Below are 13,836 nucleotides of genomic sequence, written 5' to 3' on the forward strand. Positions count from 1 at the left end.
TGTCCTGTGAGGATGCTAACCTAGTTTAGTCTTGCACATAAATGATGATAAAAATAACTGAAATTAACATAGCACTTACTGTCTGATCAATATTTCTTAGTGCTCGGTAATTAACTCACTTAATTATTTAAAAAAATGACATAAACATTATCATTAACTACTTTCTAATTATTGAGCAGAAAGGTTAATCAATTTGCCTAAAGTTTATACACAACTAATAGTGGTTTAGAAAGGATTCAAACTCAGATAGACTGGCTTGAGACCACAACAACTATTTGACTTTCTGTCTTACATTGAAGTCTCTGGGGATATAGGAAATGGTAGAGTGAAATCTTTAGCCTAAACAAATTTTCTGCACCTCCATAACATTTCTTATGATAAGGAATTCAGTGTGTTTCCTTTGAATGAAAGGAAACTAATGAATCATGCAATTCATCTTCCAATCAACAAAGTGATATTATCTTATATGCACATATATATCGATATTGATGTACCTCTTAGAAAATGAAGGGCCTGCTTCCTTCAGGGAATCAATTTCTATTTAGATTATGCTGTTTATCCAAAACTGCCTTTATGTCTCCAGGCCACATGTGCTTAGAAGCATCAAGTCTGACCCCTGTTACACCAGTGTCAGTAAGATGGCTCATATAAACAGCAACCTCAGTGCCAACATGATCTTTCTCAAGTGCGAGATCAAGAAGACCAGCCACATGACAATCTCTGACCTGTTAAGGTAAAAATTTTGTGATCAATTGATAAAACATCACCTTTCACATAAGACTCCATTTGATTATTCATTCAGTCCCTTATTCATCAGTAGGCATTCCCATAATACCATTACATCACGTGATATTGACAACCTACTATGGTTATCCCTTCATAATATTGCCTAGTATAAAATTGATACTATAGGAATTAAAGTAGATATTCTTCCAGTAGATCAGGGAAATTTTCCCTTTCTTTCTTCCTTTTTTAAAAAAATTTCTTTCTTTTCTTTCTTTTGTGTGTGTTTGCATGTGGTGTAGGGGATCAAACTCAATGCCTCACATATGCCAGACAATGCTTGACTACTTAGTCCCATGATTTGGGAAAGTTTTTGAATACTGGTGTGAGTTCTTATTTTCATGCAGTCAATTCTGATAGCCTATTTTCTTAAGGAATATAAAATAGCATTTAAAATTATGTTCAAGAAGCTTGTATTTGCATGTGTAAAGGCACAGATAGTGCTTAATCTGATAATTAAAAATGCAAATTGCCTGAGTAGCATCATAATAACTGTTAATGCCTCCACTTCCATTTTTACATTTGTTATCATTAAAATCCCAAGCAAGCGGGGTATGTAACTGCAGGAAACTCCCTATTTTAAGCATGGTAGTAACTTCCACAAGTACTGCTTATCCCAGAACCTCTGCCTTCACCACACATGATTAATCACAGCATCCACATAAACATGGACCTGAAAAGCAAAGGTATCATTTTAGGTGGAAATATGAAGCATTATTGAAGAAAATATATAGCTTATTAATAAAACTGCAAAATGTTTCTTTGCTATCATATATTTTTGTTTTCCAAAGAGCAAAAATCAAGCTTGAAAGGAAAGTAATATGAAATAGTGATCTGTAAACCCTCTAGCTACTTGGTCAAATATTTAAATAACTGATAAATCGAGAAAACCAGAAGCTATCATAACTATAAGGAAAGAAAAGAGCCATTTTTAAGAGGTAGGACTGAACTGAGACAAGAGATATTATTCACTTTTGAATTGCAGTGGGTTGCAAGTAAAGTAGCAATTAGTCTCTACTTTCTGCTTAGCATCTAAAAGCAGGAAGGTAGATGTTCCTTTCAGTATGATCCTCATTTTAGGGATAAAAATAGCTTTTTACCATTAGAAGCAATGATGGGGAAAAGAAAATCCAGTAAATATGGGTGGCCACATAAATCACGTGAAAATGACAGTAACTAATTATAACTAGAATTTCTAATTCCTAACTAGAGATGAGTATATGGGTGAAGAGTCCAGGTTCTGCTTTGTAAGTAAACTCACCTTTAAATTTTAAATTCCCTTTTCTTTGGTAGATAAGTGGTACATATACAAGAATTTGCAAATGTTGAACATCAGGCAATAGTTCATTTTAAGTTACAGTGAAAGTATGAAGTAAAAAATTTAAAGCTATAAATATGAAAAACTTCTGCTCACAATTACCAAGATACAGGAGAGAAAATATTTTCTTCCACAATACCATCAAAGGAAATTTGAATTCACTCACACCAATGTTGTTACAGCTAGTCACCATATCTCTAAATTCATCTTCATTTCCAGATCTTGTGCATATTTTGGAGCTAATTATTTGGTGTTTTTCCCATCAAGGTCTTGAAGGACTATGAACTACAATATTTTCATTAGGTGGAGAGATCTAGAAGCGAAACAGTCGTAAGAAGTTCTAATTGTACCTTTCATATCATTAATGGTCTAGAAACTAATCTATAATTTAAAATTATTGTTGCGTTTTTGTACATCCGGTGACATAGCTTTATAACCACTTGAAATATTAACCACACATTGGAGATGTCCTGCTGATGTCTTAAAACAAAATATAAAGTTGCCAAAAATACTAAATGCTTTCTTCTTCAGAAAATTGTTCGAGAATACTTACATGTGAAGTTAAGTGTTGCTCCAGAGTCAAAAAACTGATTAGAATACCATTTTCACAGTAAACTCTGAAATTTATCCTATGAAAAACATTTACCTGTACCCCTCCAAATCCATTGGGAGCCAAGTATCTCTTACATTCTTGAGCAATATCAACCCAGTGCCACTCAAACAGGTGGCTCATAAACATCTGTCCCTGTTGAGTATTTGTATTATATTCAGCCCAGCAGAGCCCAATGGCTGAAAGCAACAGAAGGAATTTCATTTTGCTTTGAAATTATCAGTGTTTGTTCCAGCACTATTTATATCTCTGCAAAAATGTACAATTTACAAAGTCAATGTTAACATGAATGGGTAAATACAATACAAACTGTTTATTCTTAATCTGAAAAGTATTATCAATTATTTACTCAAAAGGTGAAGAACATTCAAAACCTCTCCCAGGAAAATAACCTAAATGGCCTTTTAAGACTTAATGGTTTTTTTTTATTGACGAATTATTAACCTTTTCAAACATCTGGCATATGTATGTATATGTGTATATATATATATATATACACACACACACAGTCATTATTCATATATTAATTAATTAATATTAGATCTTATTTCTGATGTCCTCCACTTATAGAAGGAAAATTATAATTAGAGCCAACTGAATTCAGACTCAAAAATACTGCTTTATCAATCTATAAACATTAATAATACTTCCATTTGGAAAAGAAACAGGATAATGAGTTCAGCTGTGTGCCTCCCCTAATCCAATGTTTTAGTTATTTAAATACCACCATTAATATTTAAGAAACTTCTAGGTATGATGGTATACACCTGATATTGAGAGGGTGATCAAGGCCAGTATTGACTCCATAGAAAGAACCTTATTCCAAAAAGGTTTAAGAAGGGACTTAAAATTTAAATACCCCTGAATTGTGAAGAAATGAACATTTTGCTCTTCATTAGTCATGTGCTTAATGTGACAAGAGCAGTAGTACTTTTGGGGTAGTTGTAGTTTTCTTCCCATAGCCAAATATCTTTTTATGCCTCTGATAACACTATCTAAAAGAATTAACATCACCTTTCTTCCTTAAATTTAGTGAAATCCTATGAAATAGAATAATTGTGCAGGTGGGGAAAAATAAACTCAGTTGAGTATTTGGAGTGAGTGGTGTACTTTTGCCAGGCACCAAGGATGATGGTAGTTAGGGATCAGATGATGATTAAGACAGGAAAGTCTCTGATCAAAGAGAGCTTCCACTGTAGCGGAAGGAAGGGAAAATATGCATGTAAATGTAATACTAGCAATAGTAATAACAGTGATGGTAAAATAATTTCAGATGACAATAAGAATGAGTATGAAATAACAGAGTAAGAAAATAGAGAGTGGCTTCACTATCAGGCTATTTGAAACTATACATAGTCAGGGAAAGAAGAATTATTGAGGAAGTGACCTTGTCTGTGATTTGAAGGATAGAAAGTGCCAGTTATTTGATAATCAGAGAAAGAGCAATTTAGATAGAGTAATTAACCATTGATTGAAAAAAACCTTAGAATACCCAAGAAATATTAGTTTAAAAAAAGGCAGCAGGGTGAAAAATGTGAAGTTAGACTTGTAGAATATGAACAATAGAGAGCTCCTGAGGTTATAAGGAGGGATGCTGAAAGGCCAGGTGCTGGTGGTTCATACCTGTAATCCTAGCTCCTTGGGAGACTGAAATATGGAGGATTGTGGTTCTAAGTCAGCCTGGGCAAATAGTTTGTGAGACTCTCCCCTTCATCTCCAAAATAACCAGAACAAAATGGGTTAGAGGTATGGCTAAAGTGGTGAAACACCTGCTATGCAAGCAAAAGCCCTGAGTTCAAATCCTTGTGTCCCTCCACCCCCCAAAAAGAAGGAAAGTTGAAAGAGTAACAATACTTTTAGAGATAATGGCTCTTGCTTTTGAAGAAACTAAAGACCAGGAAATCTAGTAAGTTGCCTAGGTTCATGCAATAAGTGACAAGGGCAGAATTTGACATAGGTATGACATCAAATCAATGGTCTCTGTATTTCACCAAATTTCTCCTAGAATTTTCAAGTTGTGATTTCCAATGTGGTAGCCACAAGCATGAATTGCCAATCAAGTAGTGGAAATGTTGCTAGTGTGAACAAAGATGTGCTATAAAGAGTAAAATACACTCTGGAATTTAGAGTTAACATGCAAAGAGAATATAAAAATAATGATTTGTACGTTGTCTACATGCTATAATAACATTTTATCAGACTAGCATAGTGACTCAAGCAGTAAGAGTGCCTAACTAATAAATGTGACACTCAGTCAAAACCCCAGTGCTGCCAAAAAAATGACATTTTATGATACATTAGACTGAAAAAATTTATTATTAAAGTTATAATTAATTAAATTTATTATTACCGTCATTAACATTAATTTCCTCTGCTTATTTTTTGCTTTTTTCTAACTGGCTATTGAAAGTTTTAGGTTATATGTAAGATTTCCATTATATTCTACAAGACTCAGCTGCTCTATAGGTTTTAAGTCAGAGAAGGGACACTTCCATATAAAAAACACATAGGAATAAAAAACTAAAGGATATGATCACTGCTTTAAGAGAATAAACTGCTTTTGGATTTTATTGATGCAAAAAATCATTTCTGGCAGATGGAAATAAGGAAAAGTAAAATTGATTTGGGAATAGGTTGGACTTAATGAAAATAAATGTGGAGAAATTGCTTCTTAGTAAGAAAAACAGAGTATCAAATGTGGGGAATGCATAAGGAGAATGGCAAGAAGTAAATATAGTGTTTTAGAACCATAAGCTAGGTGTGGGAAAGTAATGTGTGTTAAGGTAGAAAAAGTATTTTGAGGATGCTGAAAGTCATGAAGAAGAAAACATGTTTTTAGGAAATCCATTAGAATCTATTGTTTGTTTTAAACAGGAAAGTAACTTGATTAGAAATTTTCAGTAAATCAGATGGATTAAAAGGCAGAGACTTCTCAGAAATAGTAGAAAAAGAAGGACATTAAAGTAAACAAAGAGGAGGTGGGGGGGAATGGGAGGGGGCGGGGGGGGGAAGGGGGGAGAAACGACCCATTGTATGCACATATAAATAAGAGAAAAAATAAAAGAAAGCAAACCAAGGACTACTAGGGATGTGGAAAGGGAAGGGAAAAGTTGGGGGGGAAGGGGATAGGAAAGAATAATAGCGGTGTGTAAAAGTCACCAAAATACATTACATGTAGTTATGGCAATATTATAGTGAAACGCCTTACTTTACACAATGAGTACGCACTAATTTAAAAAGAAAGCTTCTGCATTAATAAACAGAGCAATAATGAAAATCTGAACTAACATTGTAGCAATAAGGAAAAGCTAAAAGTGTGATAGATTGTTACAATAAGAGCCACTCAGTAAACGACATTTCTCAGTCTGCACACTGTGTGAAGTTTCTTTGAACGTGCTCTATGGAATGGGCTTGTGACTTGCTCTGTTCAGTGGAATGTTAGCCACCAAGAAACAAACCAAAGTTTGATTCCGATTTGCACAGAAGGCATGATCTCTTGAAGATCTGAGACTATTATGTTCTGAACATATCTGGGATGAGAGTAAGTAAAGGAATTTAGTTATCCTTAGTTATTCCAATCATGTTAGTTGATCACCAACTTGCAGTACTTGAGTGGTATACAAGGCTAAACCATAGAATGTGAGGCATGAATTATTGTCATTCAGCAGTAATTAACTAATACAAAGATGAGAAATGACATAGATTTGGTGAAGACTAGTTGTAGGAAATGGGAGTTGATGAAATATAATGGCACAGAGAAAATGAATATAAGGGACCCTGTGATTTAAAGATTGTGTTTGTAGAGTCTTACATTGCCCTGTCACTTACAGTGCATCTAGAGGCAGACTGGATTTAGGGAAACTTAAAAATTAATGTGGAGTAATTGTCAGTTTGAGGTATCACTTTCAAGCTCATGTGGAAATATAAAAACAATTTTAAGTAGATATGAAGAAAGAAACATGTTTGGGACACATAAAATATTTCACCATTGATTTAGCAGACATTGGGCAAAATAGATGCCTTCCTTAAGCAATTATTGTGTAGAGACCAATGCACACTGCCTCAGTTATCAGAGTTGGAGAACTGGATCCAAGATAGATGATGAGGTACCAATAGAGAAGACAAATACAAAGTCATAAATTTGGGCAGAGCCTACCTGTTCATGTACACAATGAGGTAGGATAGAGGAGCCTTCAAGTAGTGAGGAGTGTTTCATTACCAGAGAATGGTTTTCAAAACAGTTGAGGAGAAAACTTTGCAAAGAGTACAAGAGACTAATTGAATATGGTTATTAGAATCAGAATAAGAGAGATGACTGACTAAACAGTGGGTGGTATGGGACTGATGTTCTAAAGGGTGAGAGTCAGAGAAGAAGTCATCATTTGAACTACATATTTGATTCAAGTTTCCAAATGCTAAACTGTAACAGGACAGAGCATAAGATTCTCAATAAGTCAAACTATACTTTAAATCCTGACCTTTTCACTTATCAGTACCTTGAAAAGTAACCTTTCTAAATTTGATTTATCTATGAACTAAAAAAAGTAATTCCTAGTTCACAGAATTTGTATCTCAATTAAACAAATTAATGCAAACATAGCTGTTATTTTATTATATTGAAACAGAAATATCTAAATTTATTTAGTTGCTACAATATTGTCATTACAGTTTTATTATCTTTGATAGTTGTTCTACAGAAACTGCTATAAATGCATGCTCTTTTCCCATGCTTACTCCAACATCACATCATGACCATTCTATTATTCCATTTACACTTTTCCAAATTGCAAAAAATTCTTTTTACTTTTCACAAATGTTCTCTTATCTCCTAAAGGAACAGATGGGGATAAGAAGTAATCAACATTGTTTTCCACATGCAAGTTTTTGCTCATTTTTTTCTGTTTCTTATTTTTTTTCCTTTCCTTCTTTCCTTCCATTTTATATCTCCTCCAGCCTTTCTCTTCTTTCCCTCTTTAGGATTTCTAGCAGACCCTTATTGGCTTTGGAATATAACTCTGGCCTGTTCTTTTAATAACAAATTCATGGTTTTTGCAATTTATTTAGGACATTAAAATAAGGAATATCTTGTAGACATTTTTGAGGGAATTTCAGTGTCACTCCAGGATAAGTGAAGATATATAAAAATATAAGTTTTGATGAGGGTCAGAAATTATCTTATATTTGTTCATTTCATCTTATTTTCCACTGCAGACAAGCAGTCTGGAGAGCTGTAAACCCCCTTGAGAAGCCTCAAAAGAACTAAAATATATTTATATCTTTTGAAGTACAATCTGTAAATAAATCCTTCATGGCTTTGGCATCAAGAATGAACAGAATAGTAATATCTTTATATACACCTCTCAGGATAGGTACCATGAAAGAATAATCATCAGAGAAATTCGCACAGTTATTAATATCAACTGGGTGACAGTGGCTTACACCTATAATCCTAGCTACTCAGAAGGCAGAGATCAGGAGGATCGCAGTTTGAAGCCAACCAAAGCAAATAGTTCAAGAGACACTATCTAAAACAACCCATCACAAAAAAGGCTGGTGGAGTGGCTCAAGGTGAAGCCCTGAGTTCAAACCCCAGTACCACACACACACACACACACACACACACGTCGTTACTTTATTATCCATATTTTATTTCCTGCATTACTTTATAGAGAAGAAATTTCTGTTTATTCTGAAGCTTTATGGTTATTATAATGTGCCAAATGAGATGAGAGGAGGATTTCTTTAAAATATGAAATAGGACTAGCAACATAGCTCAGTGGTAGAACTTGTTCTTAGCATGTGTGTGGCCCTGGGTCAATTCTCCAGGACCTCATCTTCCCCCAGCACACACAAATATGAAATATACTTTTAATAATATCCTAACACAAAAATGATACTCCTTAAGGAGTATTTATATTTGAAGTTTCGGTAAAACCTATCAATGTTTATGGGATGCAGTCTGAAATTTCAATACATGTACATAGTAAATGCTGATAAAAGTAGATTAATTAACATTTCCTTCTCTCATCATTACTTTATATTTGGAGCCTTCATGCTCCTTCCTTCTAGTAATTCATATGATATTTAATAAGCTTCATGAATTACACTTACCTCATAAATACATACAATCATTTAAATTTAATCAAAAATTGTTTTTAAATTTAAGGAGATAGAAATGCTAATTATCCTGATTTGATAATGGCAGATTACATAATGTACTGAGTCATCACACTGTAGCCAATGAATAAGTGCAGTTCAAATAAAAGTAAGTAAAAATGTAAATTGTATGTGTTTTTATATCTAGATCTATATGAACTTTTATGCTCAGAAATGTGTGTTTTATGAATTTTGGCATACAAATGTTTGGTGCATATACATTTAAAATTGTTATGTCTACTTGCTGGATTGTTGCATTTGTTAGTATGGAGTGGTCTTCTTTATCTTTTCTGACTGATTTTTGCTTAAAAGTTGTTTTGTTTGTTATATGAATAGCTACTCCTGCTTGCTTTCGATTTCCAAATGCCTGGTATAATTTTTGTAGACAAAAGAATATTAGGTCTTGCTTTTTTATCTGACCAGACAGTATGTGTCTTTTGATTGGAGAGTTAAGTTCATTTACATTTAGAATTATGATTGACACATATTTACTTATTCCTGTGTCGCTACTGCATTTTTTCCACATTAAGTCTGATGTTGATTATTCTTTACTTTTGGCATTGTTCATCACTGGGTTTTGCTAGTTTAGTGAATGGATCATGCTTGATATTTTCCTAGTTCTGGTGGATTCATCAATTTCCCTTTGGTTTTATTCTTTTCTGGCCTTCCATATTCGTGACTGCTTTTCATTCTCTTCTGTGTGAGATATTCCCATAAGTGTCTTATATAATACAGGTTTGGTGGACATTAACTACTTTGACTTATCCTTATCCTGGAAGGTCCTTATTTCTCTATTAAGATTGAAGGACAGCTTTACTGAATATAGTTGGCAATTACTCTCTCTCAGAGCTTGAATTACATTGTTCCATATTTTTCTGGCTTTTAGGGTTTGTGCTGAAAAAAACAAGCTGATGTTTTTTTCTTGCTGCTTTCACTTCATTATCATCCTTTCTTTGTTCTCTAGTTTGGTCATTTTAATTATGATATAATGTGGAGTTGTTTGGGGTTTTTTTTTGTTCATGTCTATTTGGATTTCAAAATGCCTCCTGTACATGGGTATCTCTATCATTACACAGACTTGGGGAAATTTTTTGCTATGGTATTGTTGAATAGATTTCCTATACCTTTAGTTTATATTCCAGCTCCATCTTCTACCCCAGGAATTCTTAGGTTTGGTCTTTTGATTGTGTTCCTGAGTTCTTGTATATTATAATCATAGGTATTCATTTTTTTTCTTTGTGATTGTGTACAGTATCTCCTCAATCTTGTTCTCCATCTCTTATATTCTTTCTTCTGCTTGATCTTGTCTGCTGATAATGTTATCCACTGTGGCTTTTATTTGATTTATTGATGTTTCCATTTCTAATATTTCTACTTGTTTTTTTCTTCATAGTTTCTATTTCCTTGCTGAATTTGTCTTCCATGTTGCTGACTTTCTTTTCTAGGTCTTGATTGATTTCTTAACTTCATTTATCTGCTAATTTGAATCTTTAGGCCATTATCATTTTTAACATTAGAATTCTGAATTCTCTATCAGACATTTCAGCCCACTGATTATCTTTGGATTTAGAAGTTGAGTTGTGGGGTTTTGAAGGGAAGACAATGCACATCCGTTGGGCCCCTTTATTTCCTGGCATATTCTACTGTAGTAAAGAGATCAACAATTCAGATATCAACCAAGTATTTGAATGAGTAAGAAACAATTGGGACACTCATCTGTCTCCCACAAGGGTTGTATCTTGACAAAACTCTGGCTCTTAGGAGAATGATTTGGGAGCTTAACAGTGGTCGAAGGGTATAAGAATTGGAAGCAGAGTAATAAAAGAGATAGACATGGGGAGAGGAGGAAAGTAGGAAGATAGGAAGAAGGTGAGTAAGGTAGAGGAGATGACAATATGAGAAAGCGCCTATATGGTTACAACAGAGAAATATGAAATACCTTGGGAAAGAGGAGAAAAAAATTAAGAAATGAAGAAAAATCGATTCTGACAGTAAGAGACAAAATTTTTAAAAAGCCAAAGAGAAACAAATTCCATTTTAAAAGTTTGTATTTCTCACTAAAGAGAAGTGTTGATAATTACTGTGTTTTGTACAAGTTGATCTCGCTTGTTGTGGCTGTCATGGGAACAGCTTCAGGAGGGTAAGGTTGTACCTTTGGAGGTTTTCTGCCTGCCATGCCTATTTTTCTAATGAGATTTTGCAACAAGTGGAAATACCTAGTTTAGGATGCAGGTGGGGGCCTTCAGGGTGGTGGTGGGAGATTGGCCTGCATGGTTGGCACTGTCCAGAGCAATTCTCTTAACAAGTGCTTTGCTAATAGAGTTGTTTTGGTACTGCACAGCTTCCGTAGATGGGAGGAGCATGTGTGTGAGACTTCCTGTTGAAATGCTGAGAGATTGAGAGGGCAAGGCCATTTATTCTGTGGGTGGGGTTGCTGCAGAGACACTCTACACTTAAGATTCATGTTGCTCTTTGCTCTGAGGTTTACTGCTCAGGCCCTTCACCTTACACTCCTATAAATCAGTGTTTGTAAAAAATCTAAATCCCCACCAGCTTGCTGTGTCCACATTGAGTCTCAGTTGTTCTGTCTCACTAAGCTTCTGTGTGGGTTCAAAGGCTGAGAGCCTTTGTCAGCCTGTTTAGCCAAAAGTGTTCTTAGAGTCATGAATTTGCTCCTGTGCTGAGCTGGTCTGTGTGGTAGCTCTCAGGACTAAAACCATCTCCTTTACCTGTATGGTTTCCAAGCACTCTGGATGGTCTGGGTTGTGGTGCACAGATGCTGGTTTATGTGGGTAAGGCTTGCCAATCTGCTTTTAGCCCTCTGTGCAGTATTGTTTATTTATTTATTTATTTATTTATTTATTTATTTATTTACTCTTTTTCACAAGGTGGCCCTTGCCAGTGGCTCTTGTGGGAAGCAATTCAGGTCCATTCAGAAGAAAAAAAAGAAACTCAGGCTGGGAGGGGCACGGGATGGAGCAAGTCCCGGTCTGCATCCTCAGTCTGGTAGCAAATTTACACTTTTAGACATTTATATCTGACTTCATATTGGTATTCTCTTTTTTCTTCCTATTTTTGTTTTAGCATAGTAATTTGTTCACCTCTCTTTGCAGCCATGAACCTGAGGTTTTATTTCAGATCTGTGGGGACACAGGGAAGTGGTCCCTGCCGGAAATCTGCTATCTTGTTCCCTCTATTTTTAGTGTTTTTTGAGGAACCTCCATACTGGTTTCCATAGTTGCTGCACTAATTCATATTCCTGTCAACCGTGTACAAGGGTTCCTTTTTCTCACATCTTGACAGCACATTTTTTTGTTGTCATGCACAAGTACTTTACCTGTCATGCTCCCAGGCCTTTTTTGTTTTTGTATTTTGTTTCTGAGATAGTCTCACTAACTTTGCCAAGATTCACCTAGAACTCTGGATCTTCCTGACTATCTTCTGAGTGACATGAATTACAGTTATATGCTACCAAAGCTGGCTTTTTCTTCAGGCAGTGCGGAGCTTTTAACTCAAGTTCCCCCACTTGGCTGAGTGAGGCAGGCAAGCCCTCTACCACTTGAGCTATGTCCTCATCCTACTTTTTGTTTTAATTTATTTTTCATGTAGGTTTTCATGCTTTTGTTCTGGCTAGCCTAGAGCAGGGATCCTCCTACTCTACCTCCTGAGTAGCTAGGATTAAAATTTGTGCCAGCCTGTTTTCTTGATAGTAGGTATTTCAAGTAAATTGAAATAGAATCTCAATGTAGTTTTGATGTGCTTTTGGCTGATGTCTAAAGGTATTGACCTATTTTTTCTATTTATTGGTCATTTATATTTCTTCATTTGAAAAGTGTCTATTCAGTTATTTGCCTATTTATTGATTGGCTTATTTGCTCTTTTGATGCTTCCCTCTGAGTTTTTTTAAATATATACTAGATACTAATCCTGTATCAGATGAATATGAAGTAAAAATTTTCTCCCATTTGGTAGGCTGTCTCTTCCCTCTGATATTTCCTTTGATTTGCAGAAGCTTTTTGATTTAATACAATCCCATATGTCAGTTCTTGTTATAACTTCCTGAACTATTGGAATCCTATTCAGAAAGCCATTGCTTAGACTGATAACTTAAATATTTCCCCTATGTTTTCCACTAGTAGATTCAAAGTTTTTAAGTCTTTCATCCATTTTGAGTTGATTTTTATGCATGGCAAGAGATAGGGTTCAAGTTTCAATTTTCTACATGTGGATACCTAGTTTTCCCAGCACTATTAATTAGACTGCCTTTTCTTGGATAACTGTTTTGGGAACCTTTATTGAAAATCAATAGCAGTAGCTGTGTGCCTTGTTGCTGCGCCCTCCACTCTTCTGCAGGTCTACATGTCTTTGTTCTGGTACCATGCTGGTTTTGTTACTGTGGCTCTGGAGTAAAATTTGAAGTCAACTATTGTGCTAGCTGTGGTATGTATGACCTTTTTTTGGTCAAGATTGCTTTGGATAGTCTGTGTATTTGTGTTTCTATGTGAATGTTATGATTGTTGTTCCAGTTCTGTGAAGAAAATCTTGGAAATTTGATGGGCATGACATTGAATCTGCATGTGGCTTTCAGTAATGTGACCATCTTCATAATATTCTGCTGACCCATGAACATGAGATATTTTTTGACCTTGTGATCATCTTAAATTTATTTCTTTAGTGTTTTGTAATTTTTCCTTATAGAGGCCTCTCACATCTTTGGTTAGATTTATTCCTAGGTACATTTTTTGGGGGGAATGTGGCTATTCTGCATGGAATTGTTTTCCTGATTTCTTTTTCAGTGGATTATTGATGGTGTACAGAAAACTATTGATTTTGTATGCTAATTTTTAATATGCTGCTACTTTGCTGAAAGAGATTTATCAAAGGTAACAGTCTTCTGGAGTCTTTAGGGTCTTTTAAGTGCAGGATCATGTTATCTACAAACAAATTATTTGGCTTGTTCGTTTCGTAT

At 34.9% G+C, this 13,836-nt stretch overlaps 1 pseudogene; it reads right to left on the bottom strand.

Annotated features, from left to right (window-relative positions):
• Positions 1 to 515: 515 nt before the first annotated feature.
• Positions 516 to 2,915, bottom strand: LOC109695868 (alpha-amylase 1-like; annotated as a pseudogene).
• Between the last annotated feature and the right edge of the window lie 10,921 nt (positions 2,916 to 13,836).

Source organism: Castor canadensis, chromosome 2 (assembly GCF_047511655.1).
Source record: "Castor canadensis chromosome 2, mCasCan1.hap1v2, whole genome shotgun sequence".
NCBI lineage: Eukaryota > Metazoa > Chordata > Mammalia > Rodentia > Castoridae > Castor > Castor canadensis.